Consider the following 21367-nt stretch of genomic DNA (forward strand, 5'->3'; position numbering starts at 1 on the left):
GGAGGGGAGTAGGGGCCATTTAAAAGCCAAATGAATGGTGTGGACAGACAAGGTGAATAATTCACAGGAGGGAGAGATCTCTGTGGCTGGGGGTGACCTGAGAGTCTTCGGGGAGGAAGCGTCTTCCGTTAGTGCTTGAACAATGATTGGGTTCAGAATGACAGGGAGAGAAGAGAGCACATCCAGGCAAGGACAGTACTGTGAGTAGAGGTGAAGGAGAGGCCCGTAGGGTGTCCAGGGCACCAGGTAGGCAAGGCTAGCACCTGACACAGTTCTCTGTGACTGGGGAGCAACGCTCTCTGCTCCTGGAACGGGGGGAGTCTGTCTTCAGTCACTAGGGACTGGGAGCCTCTCAGAGGTCCCAGTTACACAGAGGACTCCTCCGCGTGGGGCTCATTTCTGATGGCAAACTGTTTGCAGATGCTGAAGCTCATGGACAAGGAGACTGTCGAGGTTTGGATTTGATTTGGCTCTTAATCATCCCGTTCTTGGCTGGAGCCCATGGTGTGAGGTCCCTTGAGCCTGCACCCGGACACAGCCAGCCCTCCAGGATGGGCACGTGACTGCTGCCTGGCAGGGCCCATGGGGGGCCAGCACCCGGTCTCAGATGGCTTCTGCTTAGAAGGTCTCTGAGCACGAATCTGCCCCGTCCTCCAAGTAGCAGAATAAGCAATGGAACTTATGTTGGGGGATGAGGAGAGGGACAGGCATGTATAATGGCCGAAAACAGCCACCTCACTGCCTGTCATACACTAGAGCCTCATTCCTTTGAGTGTTAAGGTTAAAAAAAAAAAAAAAGGCCATGCAATTTTCAGTTTGATTTTGTGTATGTGTGTGTGTTTGGCGGGAGCGGGAGGCTTTTGTGGCTCTCCCTCTTTGGTGACTCTCCAAAAGGACTTCTGGGCCCCATATCCATATCCTTTCCTCTGGGCTGCCCCTGGATTACTAAGGGACCCCTTCACCATGCCCTCTCCCACTTTCGGGGCAGGGCAATACTGCCAAGTCATCTTGCAAAGAGATTTCTTTAACATCTTGAGAGAATCTGTTTTCGTGTCAGACGATTCCTAACTATGTCTAACCTGAGGCTCTCATGTTGCAGAAATAGAAAATACCCGAGCACCACCTTCTTTCCCTTAAACACAGACTCTCCCATTGTTCCCCCTGAAGGCTTCATGGTAGGATGAGTCTCAAGTGAGAGGAGCCTTGTTTCTGTCACTACCAGCTGGGGGACCTCAGGCCAGTGACTTAGCTCTGAGCCCATGTCTGTCCATGTCTGTACCATCGTCTGGTGAGGACTAATAGCCGGCAAAGTGCCTGGCTTTGAGCAGAATGTGGCAAAATTCGTTTCTCTGATACACTCGAAAGCCTCTATTGGTGTAGCCCTCAGCCTTCTGCGTGTTCAGCCCTAAGCCTATCCATCCATTCCCAACACTTTAATCCCCCTCTTCGAGGGTGTTGCTGTCCACTAAGGCACTGAGCTCGTCCAGAAGCCTCTTTTGAGCTTGCACAAAGGAGATAGTCCTTTTGGGCCAAGGTTTTTACACCAAGAACTGGCTTCTAGGCCCGAGGAGGCTGCCCCCGGGAGCTAGCGTGCCCTGGACACTGCTTGCAGGACGGGAGCAGACAGAGGTGCCTGTGTTTGCAATCCTGTCTGTCCTCAGTTATCGGATACCAGTCTCCGTGGGAATTAGCAAAAGGTGTCTCCAATTTCAGGGTACATATTTCTATCTGAGGTTGAGCTGTCTATCTCCTCCCTCCATGGACCTGTACCACATCCTCCCAGAAATAAGTGACCCAGCCTCCTTGTGGAATGACCTATACAGAAAACCTGCCTTCCTGGGTACAGGATGAGAACTGGGACAATACACGAGGGAGAGACAAGGCTCTTGTGACTTAAACAGAGCTGGTCAGGAGCCAAGTCATTAATGTTCCTACTGACTTCCCTTCGGAGCGGTCCGGAGCTGTTTTTCTCTCATCTTCACTCCTCTCTTCTGTGTTGGCAACCGCTTCGATCATCAAGATAAGGGTACACAAAAGCAGGTACCCCCACACCTCCCCATAACTGTATTTCAGGGACTCTTCCCTCCTTTGTCCTGGGGCAGCCACCCTCAGACCTGTCTTTGGGCCACCCTGTGCCCCCATCTCATTTTCCTTGGAGCTGGTTTTAGCCATGGTTCTACCTACACAACTTTGCATCTCACTAGCTCAGCACCAAGTGTTAACAAACTAGTTTAATGAATGCTTCCAGGTTCAGTGGGAGAAGACAGAGATACTCTTGATTCCCTGTTGAGTTCCTTGTGTAGTTCCGGGCACCCCATCCCTGACTTGGTGATTCTGATGTTGGAAATTTCTCAGGAAGCAGGAGATGCTTTTGGGCCAATGGGTATTTAAGTAGCCCTCCTATTATCCTGGATACCAAGTTCTCCAGAAATGACAGACAAGATCATGAGATAAGCATCATGCTCATAAGCGAGAAACGGAATGCTGTGCACTGGTGATCGGGACCAGTACTGTAATCAAGGGGGACATAATCAGGGCGCCCAGGTGGTGCAGTCGTTAAGCGTCTGCCTTCGGCTCAGGGCATGATCCCGGAGTCCTGGGATCGAGCCCCACATCAGGCTCCTCCGCTGGGAGCCTGCTTCTTCCTCTCCCACTCCCCCTGCTTGTGTTCCCTCTCTCGCTGGCTGTCTTTCTCTGTCAAATAAATAAATAAAATCTTAAAAAAGGGTGACATAATCAAAACGATCTAGTGCCTATTCAGTGACATCATTTTATGCTCTCTTCCAGCCCTCATTGCAACTTGCCATGGAGGAAGAGTATCTTTCAATGTGACTTTTCTATGATAACGTATAGCTTCTCATAAGTCATGATTTCTTTCTCCAAACTGTAGAGTGGTGGTGGTCTTCAAAGTCTGGTCTGGGAACCAGCAGCGTCAGCATCCTAGGGCAGCTTGTTAGAAAGGCACAGGCTCAGGTCCCACTGCAGGCTGTGGAATTAGAAATTCTGAGGGGGGCCCAGCAGCGCGTTAGAACAAGCCCGCCGGGAATCCTGATGCTCGCTCAAGTCTGAGAACCCCAGTGAAGAGTAGCCCATTAACCACTTCATAGTCTGTTACCTGCTCCAGCCCAGAGCGCTGGTCCGCCCCTCTCCAGGAGGCCTCCCGGAGAAAACAAAATTCTTGTCAACGTTCTCTCTTTCCTAATCAACCTAACTTGTTTTGCCTGGAGTAGTGACGTGAGGTAGTGAGGGGAAAGGGAAACGGCCTCAGGAACAGCAGGAGATGCTGAGAGAACGCTTGGAAGGCGTTTGCTCCATCCAGTTGAGGGCTGTGAGCAGAGAGTGTGCCTGGGATTAAGTACTGCCGAATTTAAACTGAGCCAAAAGGGAGACACGAGCACCCATTCTGCCCACGAGGGCGGCTGGGCCCCATCGTCCCAGGAGTGGGTTCCTCGCTGATCTGCCCCTCTCCATTCATCAGTGTGGATAAGAAGAGCTGTATAAACGTTGTTTATTGGTGTGTGGTATCTGGTCTTAAAGTAAGTCATGAACAGGACTTGTAATCATAGGGATGGTCTACAAGCATATAGCCTTTCTCTCGAGTAAGAGGTGATAAATTAGATATTATACTGGAATGATTTCTGCCAAAAGGAGGTGTTTATTTTTAAATTTTTTTTTATTTTTAAAGATTTTATTCATTTATGAGAGAGAGAGAGAGAGAGAGAGCACGTGCGGAAGCAGGTTTAGCAGCAGGCACAGAGAGAAGCAGGGCCCCGCAGAGCAGAGAGCCCAACGTGGGCTTGATGCCAAAACCCTGGGATCATGACCGGAGCTGAAGACAGACACTTAACCGACTGAGCCACCCAGTGTCCCAAACTCTGGTTCTTTATTGCATCTCCAATCACCTATTTCAGAAGGTCCTTCTGGAGATCCTGAGGCTGGGCTCCCGGGACCACAACTTGAGAACACGGCTCTTTGAGCGGATGCCCTCAAACTCAGAGCCTACATCTGAATCCTCCCAAGGCTTGTTAAAACACACACTGTGGGCCCCACTCCCAGGGTTTCTCATCTAGTTGGTTGGGGAATTTGCATTTCTAATAATCCCCTAGGGGACACTGACGCTGCTTGCCTGGAGACCACGCTTTGAGAACTACCTTGCTAGATTCTTCCATTGCATCGAAGAGCAAATTGGCCCTCAGCCCAGACCAGAGAGAGCTTTCTTTACTTCAAGCTAAGATGTATAACGCTAGTACCATCTGACATGCCCGGGTTTCCTCATAAATCACCGGGCTCCTTTAGTCCAGAGCTCTGCTCTTGCTCGGTCCAGCAAATGTTCTATTTGCTATTAAAACCAGCTGTTGGGAAACTCAGGCTCTAAGATTCCAGGACCCAGACACTACTTACAACACAGACACTGACTTTGTGAATGACCATAAGGAAGTCGTTTATCTTTCCCTGGCCCGATTTCCCCCTCATCTGACAAAGGTGACATCTTGAGGAGATGAAATGAGAGAATAAATTCAAACCCATTAAGACATATTTAAAGCTCACGGCACAAATGCTGGCCATTACCCTCACTCTGTGACCAGAGAGACAAAGAGAGCGGCTCCCGGGTCTTGGTTTTTCACTAACTGGGGTGACCCAGAGCCAGTGGTCTCCATCTGTCAAAGGCAAGGGATTGGCCTTGGTAGTCTCAAATGTCACTTGTAGCTGGACGATCGCAGGCTTTGACTCCCAACCCCAGCACCTGAGATTGGCTTCATTCTTATGTCGGTTGATACAGACATCTCTTTCTCCTCTTCTTCAGATTGTAATGCAGGTTTGCGACACCAAATACTCCATTTAAAGTTCCTGGGATGCTTGGAGCAAGTGGGAAGAAAAAGCATCAAGGTCATTGAACACCGAACAAGGCCAAGCGAAAACAAAAAGCAAACAAAACATGGCCGCGGACCTCTGCAGAGTGATCTGACTTGCCTTGACCACGGCGAAACCTTCAGGGTGCAGGTGAACACGGGACAAAGAGAACCAGGCAGAAGACAGGTGAGCGAGTAGGACTCCTTGCTCTCTTGACGTGGGTCATCCGCTTCACAGGGCTCTAAGTGTCCCAGCCAGCCTGAGGAGGAAGGCAGGGCAGGCAGCAGAATGCGTGGTTCCCCAGCAGGAAGCTCTGGCTCTGAGATCAAATACATTTCCCATAGTCCCCTGGACAGGACCTAGCTTGGCACCAGCTCTTTCCTGAAACTCGGAAGGTCAAGAGAACAAGGGTCTCTTTCTGAGTAAACCCTGAGAAGTCGTTGGTTCACCAGCAGCTCCTCAGTGAAGGCAGAAACCCTGGCTTGTGCTCGGGGTGGAGGGAAGTGAAACGAAGGATTCTCACTGAGCTAAGGGAAACTAGACCCAGAATGGAACCTCTGCAAATGTTGCCTTTTACTTGGAGTTTGCAAGTCACATTTAAAAAATAGTCTACTGATTGCTTTAACATTGATTCTCATTGATGTGTTTGTAAGTTCTTCTGTTTGAAAGGAGAAAGCAGGGGCGCCTGGGCGGCTCAGTCAGTTAGATAAGATCTCCAGGTCCTGGGATTGAGCCCCACATTGGGCTCCCTGCTCAGTGGGGAGTGGGCTTCGCCCTCTCTCTCTGCCCCTCCCCCTGCAAATTCTCTCTCCCAAATGAATAAATAAAATCTTAAAAAAAAAAAAAAAGGAGAGAGCAAATTCCCAAGGCGATTGTCTGGGTGGGAGTGGCAGGCTTTCCGACCACAAAGGCTGGGAGTGGGGGACAGGGGGCCGCTGCTGCTGCATCAGCCTTAATCTGGGGAGCAATTTTTGGTTGTTGAGGAACGGTATGACAATTAGTCTGATGTCATTAGAGTACACAGAATATAAACAGCTATGAAAACAAATTTTTGCAGTATTTAGGGACTGACTGATAGTAAGATAGAATACTGAGCCATGATCACTAAAAAGACAACTGGTGTGCAATTGTATCTGTTTACTTGTCCACATCCCATCGTTTGCACCCAGACTAGAAGGTACAATTGGGTGGGGCCCATCTTTGTCTTTTCCTGGATGTTGTCTCACCTTTATTAAGGTTGGCATTTAATAATTATTTGTTGAATTAAATTATTGAATGCAATTGATAGCAATTGCAAATTATTATTGCAAATGTTCAAATTACTGAAATACTGATGCAACCGAATCGACTTAAAAATGTCCTCTTTGGGATAAATAGGTTTCACCTTAAATCCATTTTGTAACAAAGCAGGGATAAGTATGTTACTGAATGGGTGACCAAATGAGAGAATCGAGGAGCAAATGAGTGAATAAACAAATGATCAAAACAATGAATGGAACAGACAAATAAGAAACACATCAGTAGCCTCTTGACTTGTCTGATGGATCGAGGCCATGGGCAGCCCTTGCTCTAGAGCGTTGCATGTTCTGCAGAGATCTGTAGTTGTCCAGCCCAATGTTGATGGGGACCAAAGGAACGAGACTGCGGTCGTCAGCTGGAGGCACACGGGAGCCATGTAGTGTTGCTCTGCCTTGTGGCCCAGGCTGCAGCATGGAACCAGACCCAAGTCAAGCTAATCCTGACAGATGATGGCATGAGCCGTGTTTGCCTTCTCAGGGCTCCTCCTTGTGGAGCGAGTTCTCTTCTTCCTACAAAGCCAGAGCCATCCATGCTGCATGTCCCAGGAGCATATCCCTGCTTGGGTCTCTCACAGGACTGACAGTGTCCCAGGTATCAGCTGTTCCCTTGACCTAATTCATCACAGTTCCTCTCCTGTGGTATTCTACTCGGCTCTGTGGACAGTGGGGAGGACCCAGTTAACCTAGTCAAAGGGAAGAGTCCCCTAAAAGGTGGAGACAGTCATGATGTAACTGTCAGGTATAACTGAAAGCCAGAGGAGAAGACGTTTCTGGAAAGATGGGCCACCAGTTCCTCCCTTCTATGGGGTAGTTGTTTATGTGTTAGATATCAGGCCAGGTGCCATAGTAGATTAAATACAGACACAGATGGACACACAAACACACACATACACACACACACACACACGCACACACTTTCTCCCTTCAGAACCTTACAGATGAATGGAGGAAGTCATACAAACACACAGAAATTATAATAGAGTCAGTATATAAGAACAACCATTTTTGGCTTAAATAACGATTTGCTGATTCCTATAAAGAGCCGCTCTTGCCCCTCTTTTCTTCCCATTAACCTTTCTTTCCTCTCTACCTTTATCTGATTGCACATTCCAGCTCAGGGACTTTATACAGAATAGCAGTTCCCCTGAAAAGCAAGAATAAGAAAAACAAGAGCTTTTCAGTCAATTCTTGTTGGCAGGAAAACACCAGAGACTGGGAGGGTCATGTGAGTCGGTGAACTGTTGCTCCTGGCAATTGAAATACTTAATTTGTCATCTGAAAAGGAGAAGTCAGGACTGCCCTGGAGCTTAGCTAAAAGCCATGGGGTTACCTGAGGTCTGGAACTAGGTTGCCAGGAAAGGAGAAAGGAAATGACCCAGTGGGGCCAAGGTCAGCGAAGGTTTCCACGCAGCATACAGCTTATCTCTGGTCTTCTGTATCCTGCCTCCGACTTCGGGAAGTCACATTGCTTCTCTGGACCTCGATTTCTTCATCTGCAGCACAGCCATAGTATCTGCTCTGTGCACTTCACAGAGTTGTCCCAAGGATAAAATGGGTTAACATATGTACGTGAACTCCATCCCGAGCTCGCAACGTCGGACATAGTGGCTGCTATTTCAGGGGAATTCACGTTTCTTGGTTCGCTGGAAGAGAGGTGAGATTGGCAAGTACCCAACACTCCATTAAACTAGAGAAATGATCTAGCGATTTCCTCACAAACCATCCAAGGACTCAAACACCTTTATCAGGCATCCGCTCTGGTGTGATGTATGTGATTTAATTTAATCATCTCACCAACCCCACAAAGAAAATATTTTCTTCTTCTTTACGCAGAAGGAGAAATCAAAGCTCAGAAGAGTTGACTCTACCGTGTTTGAGACCACATGGGGATTCTAACTCAGATCTGTCTGACTCAAAGCATATTCATTTTTCCCTGTGCCCCACTGGCTCACAGCTTTGATGTATGTGGGAATAAAACCTAGGCCTTCACATGAAGTCACCAAGACCCTATATGCCCAAGTGGGCCATGGAGAAATGAGAGAAGAGATAATGGGATTTCTGGAAAAGTCATCTAACCTCAGGACTGTTTTGTAGAGACAGCTGAGGGCTGATGAGAGGCCCCATGTCCACTAAATGGGCTTTGCCTTTTCATCCTCTCTGTCTCTGTCTCTCTCCAGTATCGACTTCAGATGACCCCAAAGCCAATGGTCCACAAAACACATCTTCCTGGCCTCACATAGTCTCTCAAAGATGCCCAACTCCCCTCCAGCAGCCAGGCCAGATGGACACTGGAGGTGGGACCTAGTTTGGAAACAGCTTGAGAGCTCCTCGGGGGTGGGCTGGGCGAGGGGCAGGCTTCATTCTATCTCCCTTTCTCTATGCAGTGCTGCCACCTCCTTCTGGCCTGCTTTCTGATGTCCCCAAGGCCTTTTCCAGTAGGGAGAGTGGAAGGACAGAGTGGATGTGGCCAATCAAGAAACGACATCTTTTAATCAGGTCATCCAGGCAGCCCCTTGTCTAACCCGGCTGGCTCTGAGCCTTTTGCCTGGGGATTATTCTGTTTTGTAACAGTAAAGCCGACCTCAAGCTAGGCCACTCTGTCCAGATCCTCGTTTGATCTAACAAGCCCAACAGCTATGTCACCGGAGAGTTCTGTCTTGCTGGCAGGTCTCCAGAAGGGGGCGTTGCTGTTTAGCCAGGGGAGTCAGCAGAAGGCCTCTCCCTGCTGCGTGGACTGCTTAGGTCACCAAGGGTAAGAGCCTGCTGATAGATTTTCCTTGGGTACAAGAGGATCCAGATTTTCTAGAGATGTATAAAAAGGAGACTCATACAACTTGTAAGAGATGCATCAAGTTTGCTAAATAGAAGAGCATTATATAAAAACCATTTTGCATTTTTATGACCAATCACTGTTACAAAACAAGCTTTTAGATAAAGAAGATGTGGTATATATATATATACATACATATATACACAATGGAATATTACTCAGCCATCAGAAAGGATGAATACTTACCATTTACATTGACATGGATGGAATTGCAGGGTATTATGCTGAGAGAAGTAAGTCCATCAGAGAAAGACATTATCATATGGTTTCACTCATATGTGGAATAAAAGAAACAGTACAGAAGATCAAGAGGAAGGGAGGGAAAACCGAATGGGAAGAAATCAGAGAGGGAAACAAACCATGAGAGACTCTTAACTATAGGAAACAAACCAAGGGCTACCTAGAGGGGAGGTGGGTGGGGGGATGGGATAATTGGGGGATGGGCATTAAGGAGGGCATGTAATGTGATGAGCACTGGGTGTTATACGTAACTAACGAATTATTGAACTCTACATCTGAAACTAATGATGTGCTATACATTGGATAATTGGATTTAAATTTTTAAAAAGTTAAAAAAAAGAAAGAAAACACAAGTTTTTAAAGCTAACATCTAAAAAAGAAACAAAAGCTATAAGGGACCAGAAATAAATCTAATAAAATGTATGCATGATCTTTATGAAGAAAATGATAAAGCTTCACTGATGTAGGTATTCTTCAATAGGTGAATAAGGTGTTCATGATACGAAGGTTCACCGTCATTTCAGTTTTTCCTAAATTAATTTATAAACTCTACGTGACACCAAACCAAATCCAGGCAGGATTTTTTTGGTGTGTAACTAGACAGATGTTTCTAACCTTGTTGTGAAAAAGCAAAGGGCCAAAAGAGTTATAAAATTTTGAAGAAAACAAGATGAGTGACTTGCCCTATAAGATTCTAAGACTCACTAAATTAAGGCAGTGTGGTGTTGGCCCGAAAGAGACAAATAGAACCGTTGGAACAGAATAGGCATTCCCCAGACAGGTCCCTCTACATGTGAAGACTTGATATGTGACAGGAGTGACATGCGGATTCATGGAGAAAGAATGAACAATTCACGTAATGGCACTGGGAATTTGGTAATGCATACAGAAACACAAACCCAAAAAGAACCCATTAAATTCTAGGCCAGGGGCGCCTGGGTGGCACAGCGGTTAAGCGTCTGCCTTCGGCTCAGGGCGTGATCCCGGCGTTACGGGATCGAGCCCCACATCAGGCTCCTCCGCTATGAGTCTGCTTCTTCCTCTCCCACTCCCCGTGCTTGTGTTCCCTCTCTCGCTGGCTGTCTCTATCTCTGTCAAATAAATAAATAAAATCTTTAAAAAAATAAATAAATAAATTCTAGGCCAAAAACTTGAAAAGCAGAACTTTAGTGCTTCTAGAAGCAAATACAGAAATCTTTCAAGATCACAGCGTAGGCCATACTATCTGAAAACACAAAAAGAACAAACCATAAAGAAAAGTAGTGGTAAATTTGACTGCATTAAGAATATAAAGCCTCTTTTCATCAAAAGATGCCGTAAGGGAAAAATAAAAAGTAGACAAGTACAAAGTAGGAGAAGATCTTGGCAGTGCAGCAGCCATAGGAGTGTGCTGCTCAGTCTCCCTTCTAGAGAGAAACACCTGTCACGTGTGTGACTGGAGGACAGCCTGTAGCTGCTGTGCCCTTGAGTGCCACCCCAGGGTTCAAGTTGAGGCCATGCTCTCCCTGGCCTGATCCCCACTAAAGATTGAGCATGGCTGGAGAACCAGAGCTGAGCCATTCTTGCCTAATGTTGGATTCTTTTGAAAGGCAAACTTCCAGGACTCAGTAGCTGGCAGAAACCTTCTCAGAGCTGCCCTTCAGTGGAGGCTCTTCCTACCCAATCCTCCTTTCTTCTCTCTTCCTCTTTCCAGATAGCAAGATGTGCATTGGCATCTGAAGGCTTTTCCCAACCATTCCCACCCCCATCCCATTATCCTTCAGAAGCATTAGCCTCAATAATTGTCTTGCACTTCTAATTCCCTCTTGGTGTCTGTTTCTTGGAGGACTTGAACAGACATAGCCTATAAATGACAAAGGACTGGTATCCAGAATGTGTATGAAAACCAAAGTATAGATTGCTAAGATAAAAAAAAAAAACACTCAATAGAAAATCAGGCGAAAGATATGAACAGGCAGTTCAAAGAAGAACTCTAAAAGGCCAATAAATACAAGAAAAGATACATGATCTTACTTGTAGTCAGGGAAATGTAAATCACAGCAAACCAGATACCACTTTATACATGTAAGAATGATGAAACCCTAAAACGTTTGCAAAGAATTGGGGGAGATATGGAGCCACAGGAACACCTGCTGTTGGTGGGAGGGCAAATACATGGGGCCATTTCGGATTGTAGCTTAGTAATTACAGTACTCCTTTAGTAAAAATGAGCAAGGACTCACTCATCGATTCCTCGTAAGAGACTCTCCTGTGTGTGCATAAGGAGATTTGTAGAAGAATATATTGCAGAATTATTTGAGAGAGGAAAAGAACCCAGGACAACCTGAATGTCCACCAAGAGAAAAATGGATGAACACATCGTGGGATAGACATGCTATGGAATATCATAGAGCTGCGAAAATAAATAAACCAAAGCAAAAACTTCCATATGGAACGGAAGTGAACAGCTGCATCTGGGGTGTGAAAAGTTCTAATAATACTTATTTTAAGAAAGTTAAAAAAAACAGAAAGAGAGCAAGAGAAAGAGACACTTGTTTATCCTCTAGTCTATAACCAGTTGACAAGTACTTTTGACATAATTTGTCTTGGCCACAGTAACTCTTGAAGGAGGCTATGATTTTGTAAGTTTTTCATCTATTAAAAGCAGACAGAAAAGGGTCGTTATTAATGATTTTTTCTCATCAACTGTTGAAGTTGCTAGAGGTTTGCTGGTATTCTCTTACATGTCTGCCCCCCTTGAGTGGGCCTGGCATTCGAGGAGTGCAAATGGGAGGGGAGAGGTGTGGGGAAGAGGTGGGGGCAGAGGTGAGGTAGGTGTGGGAGGGCTGTGGGGCCCCCACATGGGCACCCCTGCTGGGGAGCTGCCACGCTGGCCCTGCCTTGGTCTCGCATAAGCTGATAGTCCAGCTACCACCCCATGTGTATTGTCCTGGAATTCTTACTATGTCGCAGGAATCCAGCTCTGGCCAGTGATGAAATTACAGACAGCAGGGTCCAGCCTTGCGTAGGTGACCCAAGAGGGGAAACCTCTTTTCTGGATCCTGGCTTTGGAAAACCTCCCAGGCCTCTTGCCAGGGCCTTGTCCCTAGCTGCCTTCCTGATCTGGGACTGACTGACAAGCACTGAACTGTTTCCTGGCGCCTCCGTGTCCATAGGAAAGTGTCCCTCTACTGACTTCACCACCGCATCTTCCAATCGAGTCAACCGTAGGTAACACAGGGGTCCCCCTCTATCTGCCGTTTCAGTTACCAGAGGTCAACCTCAGTCTGAAAGCAGATGGTCCTCTTTCTGCCGTATCAACAGATCAATAGTTGCCTAACACTATGACATAACGCCTACATCACTCACCTCGTTTCGTCTCATCGTGTGCGCACCTTATCATCTCGCATCATCATAGGAAGAGAAGAGCGAGGACAGTATAGTAAGATATTTCGAGAGAGACCACATTTGCGTGACTTTTACCCTAGTGTAGTGTTATGATTGTTCTATTTTATTGTTAATTATTGTTCATCACTTATGGTGCCTAATTTAGAAATTAAACTTTATCATAGGTATGTGTGTAGAGGAAAAAGCATAGCATATATAGGTTTCAGTGTTATCTGCAGTTTTAGGCCTCCCCTGGGGGCCTGGGAATGTATCCTGCAAGTCAAGGGAGCTGCCATAAGCACTAAGAAAGAGCAGGATCTGGGCTAGGGCCATCCGTGAGCTGACCAGGTTGGGTCTGGTACCCCCAGACTTTTCAATCAAAGAGAGTGTTATTTTATTTTATTAAAAAAATCTGATTCAGAAATATTTATTGAGCCTTTCAATGTACTTGGGGGAAAACACAGAACAAGATTCTGACCATGTCCCCAAGGCATGCAAAGCTCAGAGAAGACAGACGAGGGAGGGGACAGGCGGTATAAGCAGAGGAAGTAAGGGCTGGGGTAGGTGAAAGGGAGGCTCCACGTGCCCCCGGGCCCCATCTAACCTAAACCTGGAGGGGTGAGAAGGCTTCTGGGGAGGTGACAGAGCCATGGGGGCTGAAGGGCCACCACCTGGCCAGGTGCTCTGTGTGGGGGTTGAGGTGCGGTGAGGGTGACTGTTGGGATGGTACAGAGAGACGCTTCCAGACAGAGAAGAGAGCCAGGAAAATCTTGGTGGCAAAGAGCAAGGACAAAAGGAAATCATGTGGCCAAGAATGGTGTGGAGGGGGAAACCCTGGAGTCAGGAAGGCCAGCTGAGAGCCTGGGAATGAAGAAGTCCTTTCCCACAAGGGGGTCGTGGGAGGAGGCACCCTTTCCTTCCCCCCACTTCTCTTTCTCCTCTCCCTCTTTTCTTCTCCCCTGGCCATGCATCGACAACGTCCTGGGGGCTCCAGATGAGAGATGCTGCTGACAGAGGTGTTGGGGAGAGCCGTGTGATGGGCAGAATAATGGCCCAAATGGCAGAAAAAAGAGTTTACTTCCTAATCCTGGAATCGGTGACTGTGTTACCTTACAGGCAAAAGGGACTTTGCAGATGTGATTAAATGAAGGATCTTGAGATGCGGAGGTGAATCTGGATGATCTGGGTCGGCCCTAGGTAATCACAAGAATCCTTAAAAGATGGAAGAAGGCAGAAGGTCAAAGTCAGAGGGAGATCTGAAGATGCTGTGCGGCTGGCTTTCACAACAGAGGAATGCGGCAGCTTCTAGAAGCTGGAGCACATCAAGTGGATGGCTCTCCCCTAAAGCCTCCAGAAGGAACGCAGCTCTGCCGGCACCTTGACGTGAGCCTGGTGAGACTTAGTTCAGGCTTGTGACCTCCAGGAACTGGAGGATAGTAACTTTGTGTTGCTTTAAGCTGCTAAGTTTGTAGGGATTTGTGACAGCAGCAAACAGAAACTAATATGGGAGGTGAACAGATTCCAGAGTGATTTAGTAAATAATTTGCTTAGAGAGAGGAGGTGGGAAAGAGGCCTCATGGGGTTTCTGGGTGTGAGTTAGGGAGGAGGGGTGGTGATCACATATCGGTTTTGAATATATTAGGTTTGAGTGTCCATGGTGGGGGGGCAATTCAAGGTAAAGATGTCCATCCAGTAAGCAGCTGTCTTCCTCTTGGGTACACATGGCCAGATTTCTGTTCTGCACTCCAGGATTCTCCCTTTCATTCCTGGTCATGCCCTCCCAGACACACCAGGCCTCGTCCAGGGGCTTAAAAAATGTTCCTGGGCTCCAGATCCCACTCTTTCATCAAGCAGAGCAGCCCCCTCCTACTGGTGGGGAGCTCTGCACGCAGCTGTGTCTGTGTCCCGGCAGCGACCCTGCCATCTGGGCTCGGCTGGCTCTCCTAAGCAGCGTCCCCACTGGCCCACAAAGGCTGCAATGCTAGCCGGCTGTCCGCGCAATCTCCCTGGCCTCCCTTCCCCCTACCCTTCTCTGTCCCTTCAGACCCGTTCTTCTCCTCGCCCTTCCTCTGCTTCTCCCGCTCAGATTTTGGCCCTGCAAAGAGGCAGCCAGCCTTCCTGACTCTGTGCTTGGCATTTGAACCTTAGCTTAATGTTGCTGTTTCAGGATTAGAGGACCCCAGCCCCTCTCTGCAGCTTTTGCACATACTGTTCTCTCTGCCTGTAACGAGTTTCTGGAAGAAACCACTGGGTCTGCTTGACTCAACTTTCAAAGCACTTCTGCAGGCTTTCTGTACACCGATGATAGTTTCATTTATGTAGCACATAGACCGTAAATCATACGGATCGTAAAGGTCTGTTTACCCGCCCGTGTCCCTCTTCCTGACCGCAAGCTACTTGTGAGAAGGGACCCTGGTTTATTTCAGGATCCCCTGCACCTAATAGGGTAGGTGGTTCAGTCAATGTTTTTGTTAAACCGAACGAAACCCTTCTAGATTGCCTCTTTCTGCCCTCTGATAGCTGGGGCGCTTGTACCAGCAGGCGGGGTTTTCCTGACCCCGAACGCACTAATTAGCAACAGGTGGATAGCCGTGCTCTAAGCCAGGCGCGTCACTTACATAACAGAGCCTTCTTCTCCTCAGTTAGCTGTCTCCCGGCTTCTGCAAAAGCTCCGGTTCCCTTCTCATCTCCGCCTGCCCGAGGCTGCAGGGAGCACAGAGATCTTGGCCCCCCTGACAGATACCTGTCTTTGGCCTCCCTTCTCTTCTTTGACAACGTGAGCCAGGCAGGAAGGCATCGCCTCTGTCTTGGAATGCTTTGGCAGGTCTGGAACCCAGAGGAGAGAGTCACGTGGAATGTGTGGCTGGGGGGAGGGACGGGCTGGGACCAAATGGTGACTGACGGTAGCAGAGTCTCCAGGGCTATAAATTCCATTTTCCCTTGGGGTGGGGCAGGGAATCAGTGTTGAGAAATGCTAGAATAATTGACCTTGAAAATGAAAAGGAAATGGGAAGCATGTGAGCAGTCTTAGTGGTTACTCACCTGTCACGTGCGGCCCTCCAAGCTCTCATTTCCAAAGGGAAGGACGAGCTGGTGCAGGTCTTAAGGACACGTCTCAGTTGCCTTGCCGATTCAAGCGGCTCTGTTTGGAGGGAGCGAGCCAAATGCAGCTGGAGCCTGGTCCCCCTGCATCTCTCTCTCCTTTTTAATTTTATTTTTTATTTAAATTTTTAAAATTTAAATTCAATGTAGTTAACATATAGTGTATTATTAGTTTTAGGGGGAGAATTTAGTGATTCATCAGTTGCATATAACACCCAGTGCTCATCACATCAAGTGTCCTCCTTCATGCCCATCACCCAGTTACCCCATCCCCCCACCCACCTCCCCTCCAGCAGCCCTCAGTTTGTTTCCTAGAGTTAAGAGTCTCTTATGGTTGGCCACTGCAGCTCTTTGTTCACTTCGTTGCTCTTCCCCCAGCCTAGGAAGGAAGGAGGACCCAACTACATTTCGGTCCTGTTGCACCTCCTCCTTACCCCCAAGGTTAAAAGAGTTAACTCAATACTGTGCATCATAACCCTGGAAACAATGAGCTCCGTGTCACAGAAACCCTGTACGTCTCTGCAAAGAACTTTTAAATATAAAAGCCAAACACTGACTGATAAATAGCACAGGGCGACATATTTAATACTTTCGTGGCTCAGCGGGTCTGCCATTCTGCTACAGGGATGGTGCTCACCCATGGGCACCGCCGTCAGCAGAGTGCCTTGTAAAACAACCCCAAAGTTTCTGCTGCCTTAGGTCTGGGGTCAGGTAGCGCATTTGCATTTCTAACAAGTTCCCAGGTGATGCTGATGCAGCTAGGACAGGGACCCCTGCTTTGAGAACCAGTATTTTTTTAAGAGCTAAAGAAACTTATTAGAGAGAAATTAACAACCACCACAACAAAATAGACACAAAAGTTACCATGAAAACTGGTGTCAGGGGGGTCGCCAGTGGAAGACCTCTGAACAGTTCATTGTCCCCTATGTGGTAGGTCACTGTTTTCCAGAATCATCCAAGGTGGAGGAGAAACATCTTCTCTAAAGGGGGTGCCCTGGGATTCATAGCCTCTCCCCTTTTGGGCTCCTGGGATGCCCCTCGCACAACAGCGTCTACACATCCATCCTCTCGGTACACAGCTAAGCAGAGACGAATGTCAGGCTGCAGTGCCTCTAAGACTATGGGATCTGGCAATTAGAAGGCTCCGCTTGTGTTAACCAAAAATACATCTCCAAATCTTCCTGGTTTCCTGCTCCTATTTCCCCAGCCCCGACTTTGAGTCTAATGTCTTCTGAAGCAGACTTGGAAGGCCAGTGTTTCTCTGTGAATAATCTCCTTTCCCCAAGAACACAAGTAGTTCTCGGTAGAAACTGAGTTATTGCTTTTGTCCTTAGTTTCCCAGATGAGTCAAGATAATTTTCTGCTTGACTCCATGTCCACCCTCTGATTTCACTATGATATTCTCTCATGGGCTCCAACAGCTTCAGCTCCCTTTGGTGAGCCTTCCAGAGCTGGGCTCTGCCACCTCTCCCTTCTAGAGATTACAGCTTCTTGCCCCGCTTCCCCAGAGAATTCTCATCCCTCCCCCAGTGAACTGCCTTCGGAAGACTGCCTGGCCTGCTTCAGACCACTTTATGGTGTTTGAGTCTCCCTCTATCCCGTGGGAACTGGGAAAGAGCTCTCACTTTCTAGGCAATAACATCACTCAAATGCACCCCCTCCCCTGCCCCCACTCCCCTAGGCTGTGTTGCAAATTTGGTGGAGGGAGGAGGTTGGAGGGGTGAAGTAGGGGGTGGGAGGCTGGGAGAGGTGGAGATCATTTGCTAATGAAATATTGATCATGGGGAAGATCAGATCTGTGTTCTCCTTCCCTCACACTTAAAAAAAATGCATTTGATGTCATTTTTATTTTGGGTGTGTTCCTTAATTGGTTCTGTATTTGTGGTCTCTAAAAGGTCTTAATTGGGCTCTGACCACCGCCTTGGAACCATTGTATCTGTGACCAGATGTGTGTTTTAGTGAGAGAAACTTATGCACAGCTTAGCAGGCTGTTTTAGTTTTATACTGGTCGAGGGAAAGAATGAATTACACTTCTGTGATGCCATGGGCCTTAGCTTAGCAGGACCACAGGATTCATAATTACAGCATCATACATCCTGCAGGTTTCACTTCAGAAAATATCTTACATTTTAAAAAAAGTGTTTTTGAGACTGAGAAAGGTAAAATCTGTAAAACCTTTTTGGTCTCCACAGAGAAAACCTCACTGCCTGCCTCCCTTACATATAAAGAGACGCATTCTCTCCAAGAGGAAAATGACAGGAGTCCCATGACAGGGCCTGCTGAGCCGTAACTCCACGCAACAGCTCTTGGACATATTCTCTTCTAACCCACAGCCTTTCTGGAACTGCGTGCTGGTGTCCTTGCTAAGCCTCAAGGATGGCACTAGGCTATTTCTTACCTCTGATCACATGGAACAATTGTTAGGACTCAGTTATGAAGCCGGGGCAGCAGAGTTCAAGGTTTGGCTGGAGATCTGACTCCAGGACAAAGGTCTTTGTGCCATCTGAGCAAATACCAAGACCTGCTCCCTGTTCCATGCCATTCTCAGCTCACGTCATGGGGGCATGGTTAAGGAATCCAAACCCAGAGCCAAAGCTGTCATTCTGGCCGGACATGAATGTGATCACGGGTGGATGCTGCAGAGTGTGGCAATCCAACCAGAAGCTAGCCAAACACAAGAGAGTCTCTGAAAATGCAGTGGTCACCCTGTCCCTCGCCAGTCCTCCTGCTCCAGAGGGGACCTTCTAGGGTTCACCTGGGTGATCATCTCTGGCAGTCTGAATGAGGACCACTGCAGAAACAACAGAGCGATGCATGGCAGAGACCCCCGCCCCCATCCCTTTGCCATGTAGATTGGTCGACGGGGCCCAGGCCCCCAGGATTTGGGGCTTGCTTGCTCAAGTCACTTTCTCGGAAATGGCAACATGAGGTCACAGCAGGCTGGGTGCCTGCCTCTCCCCCTCACCTCCCCCCGCCCACCAAAGGGGTCAGTGACGGCAGCTCCTAATAAAAAGACTTGCTTAGGGGTGTCTGGGTGGCTCAGTCGGTTAAGCGTCTGCCTTCTGCTCAGGTCTTGATCCCAGGGTCCTGGGATCAAGTGTGAGTCCTATATTGGGGTCCTTGCTCAGCGGAGAAGGCTGCTTCTCCCTCTGCCTCCCACTCCCCCTGCTTGGGCTCGCAATCTCTCTGACAAATAAATAAATAAAATCTTTTTTTTTTTTTAAAGAGCTTTGCTGAGAAGAGTACACTGCATTCTGGAATAAGACTCCTTTTGAAATTTCTACCTCATTCTGAACTCATGGAGTCGGGGGCGGGGGTCTATTACCAGGAAAATTACAGGCAAAGGTAAGGTTGAGGAATCATTTTTTAAAAGGTATTTACAGCAAAAATAATTCTCTGTTCCTTTCCAGTGAGCTCTCCAGGCCCTGAGTTGTTCGTCCCCCCGATTCTGTGCCGTGTGTGTGCTGAGGCTCCCCTCTGCAGTGGGGTGCACGCCTGGGAAATCATGGCGTGAGGGGTTCTTCCCAGATACCGCCCATGAAGCCATCCGAATGATTGCAGGGCAGGTCACTATGGTTGTCTTTCTTTTCCAGCGGGGAGACTGAGGCTCTCGGGCAGGAGGGAGTTGCATGAGGCCCCACAGTACGAGTGCAGAATAGAAGGCCATGTAACTGCTCTGAGGGAGGGGTTGTGCCAGACCCGCCACGGTTTCCTTCCCAAGGCCCAGGCAGGCCTTCGTTCCCAGGGGTGCAGGGAGGCTGTGGGGGCCCGGCAAATGTGCTTCTGGCCAGGGGAATGTGTTCTTAATGATACAAGACATTAATTGAGCATTTACTATATGCCATGCACTGTTCTATGTACTTGTATTAACTTAAGTAGCTCTATGAAGCAGGTGTTATTATAATCACCCCCATTTTACAGATGAGAAAACCGAGGCACACAGAGGCTAAGTAGGCCTTGTGGGAAGTACCAGAGCCAGCGCTCCTAATTTCCACCTTCTGCTGTCTCATGCCCGTCCCCGTCTGGGTATGAAGGCCGACTATTGACCTAGCACGCTGCAGGTTCACGTACGTGATCACGTTTAATTTCTTTCTACGACAGCCTTCGGACTCAGGTGGATTCAATAATACTGTTCTCACCAGAGGCTGGGGAGACTGAGGCAGAGGTCAAGCACCGTCCTCAAGGTCACCTTACTAGTTAGTGATAAATGAACCACTCAGGGCTCCTGATCAGGAAGAAATGTTTGCTGCACTGACCCACCAGGAGTTAACCCTCTGTGTCGGATCAGGGAGGAGCAGTCATGCCCAACACGAAATCAGGGTGTCAGGTGATTGACGACCCAGGACTTCCCCATCATGAGCTGCTTACAGAATAGCGTGGAATCCTCGCCTCTAGGTGCTCTCGGGCTACAAGGGCAAGACAGGCGTGGCTCTCCTTAGGCGATGAGCGTGAACGGTAAGCCCACAGGGGGAAGTGAAGAGTCTTGGAGAGCCATCTCAACAGTGCCGAGCTGTGCTTTGTCCCAGGCCTCCCGGAGCTGGCCTGTGGGGTCACCTTGAAGGAACAGAAACAGTGGCCACACTTTGTTTTGAAGCTCTCTGTCTCCCATGGTTGCTCTGACATGTTCTGTGTAAGAACCTCACATTCATCCTCCTGAGACAAGAAAATCTGAGGACCTGGCCACCATCAATCAGGAGGGCCCCTTTCGGACAGAGTCCCCACCTGCCACCTGCCCACCGGCCAGCCCCATTTGGTCCAGGGTGTGGATTGCTTTTAGCATCTTCTCTGTTCCAGGTGGTTCCTGGTGGGCAGGGTTGCAAGATGTCATTCAACATGCAGGACACGATCCAGAGTAATGTCACCAGAAGAGCCTCCTGGGCCCCTCACCTCAGACGGGAGGCGAGGGGCTGACCAGGCAGCGCCCACGAGTGGCCGTTTAAATACAAAGGTAAGGTGAGAAGAGACCTTAGAGACCGCCTTTTAATTTTCTCGAAAGCCGAGTTTGGAGAGTCGAGGCCTTTGCTCAGGACCCCTAGAAGGGTTCGCGGTGGAGCCAGAAGCAGAGCCCGGCGGCGACGACACTCCTTCCGGCACACGTCCCGCTGCCCCCGGGGATGTCAAGGAGGAGTCTACCATCTGCTCGGTGGCTTGCTCGCTAAGTGCTGCCCCGCCGCTAAAAAAAATCAGGACTTTCTTGGGTACAAAGATTTCCTTATCTTCTCTCCCCCCCCCCCACCCCGCGAATCCCTGCTGCCTTAATTTGAGGCCGACTTGGTCTAGAAGGGCTGAGCAGGCATGAGGAAACCCCACACGCCAGAGCCAGGAATCTGTCTGCAAGAGGGAGAGATGCGGGACACGTCAAGCAGGTGGGCCGGTATCAGACACCACGTGTCTCTGCGGGGGCGGTACTGCCACCCGCCGCTGCCCAGGCTTCCTGGCACCGGCTGCCACCCCTACCCCCAGAGGGATGATTCAGCCAGAGGGCACACTAAAACCTGTTAGCCATGGAACACCAAGTAAACAGCCCCTAGGAATTTCTCTGACTGGAATTTCAACTCATTTAGTTGGGAGCATCTGTCCTCTAGGGTTGGGGAAGGGGAGGGACGGGGTGGGGGAGGCTAAGATAACAAGGGCCTTCTGCCTGAAGGAGCCCGTGTGGTCTAGAGGTGCCGAGGTCCCC

The 21367-nt window shown here is 48.6% G+C and overlaps 2 long non-coding RNA genes across 2 annotated transcripts in view; one reads left to right on the forward strand and one right to left on the reverse strand.

The window, feature by feature from the left end:
• The window catches only part of LOC123799820 (uncharacterized), a 54909-nt gene extending 34005 nt beyond the window's left edge, over positions 1-20904 (forward strand). The window contains exons 4-5 of the long non-coding RNA XR_015725282.1: positions 4805-5037; positions 18914-20904. This is a non-coding gene — a long non-coding RNA (uncharacterized LOC123799820). The remainder of the gene's footprint in view (positions 1-4804; positions 5038-18913) is intronic.
• Positions 782-15696, reverse strand: LOC148109704 (uncharacterized). The gene is made up of 2 exons (XR_015725283.1): positions 15204-15696; positions 782-7792 (listed from the first exon to the last, which is right to left on the reverse strand). It is a non-coding gene; the product is annotated as an uncharacterized LOC148109704 (long non-coding RNA).
• Positions 20905-21367: the final 463 nt, after the last annotated feature.

This window comes from Ursus americanus, chromosome 7 (assembly GCF_024610735.1).
Source record: "Ursus americanus isolate L20-20 chromosome 7, mUrsAme1.1.p, whole genome shotgun sequence".
Taxonomy (NCBI): Eukaryota; Metazoa; Chordata; class Mammalia; order Carnivora; family Ursidae; genus Ursus; species Ursus americanus.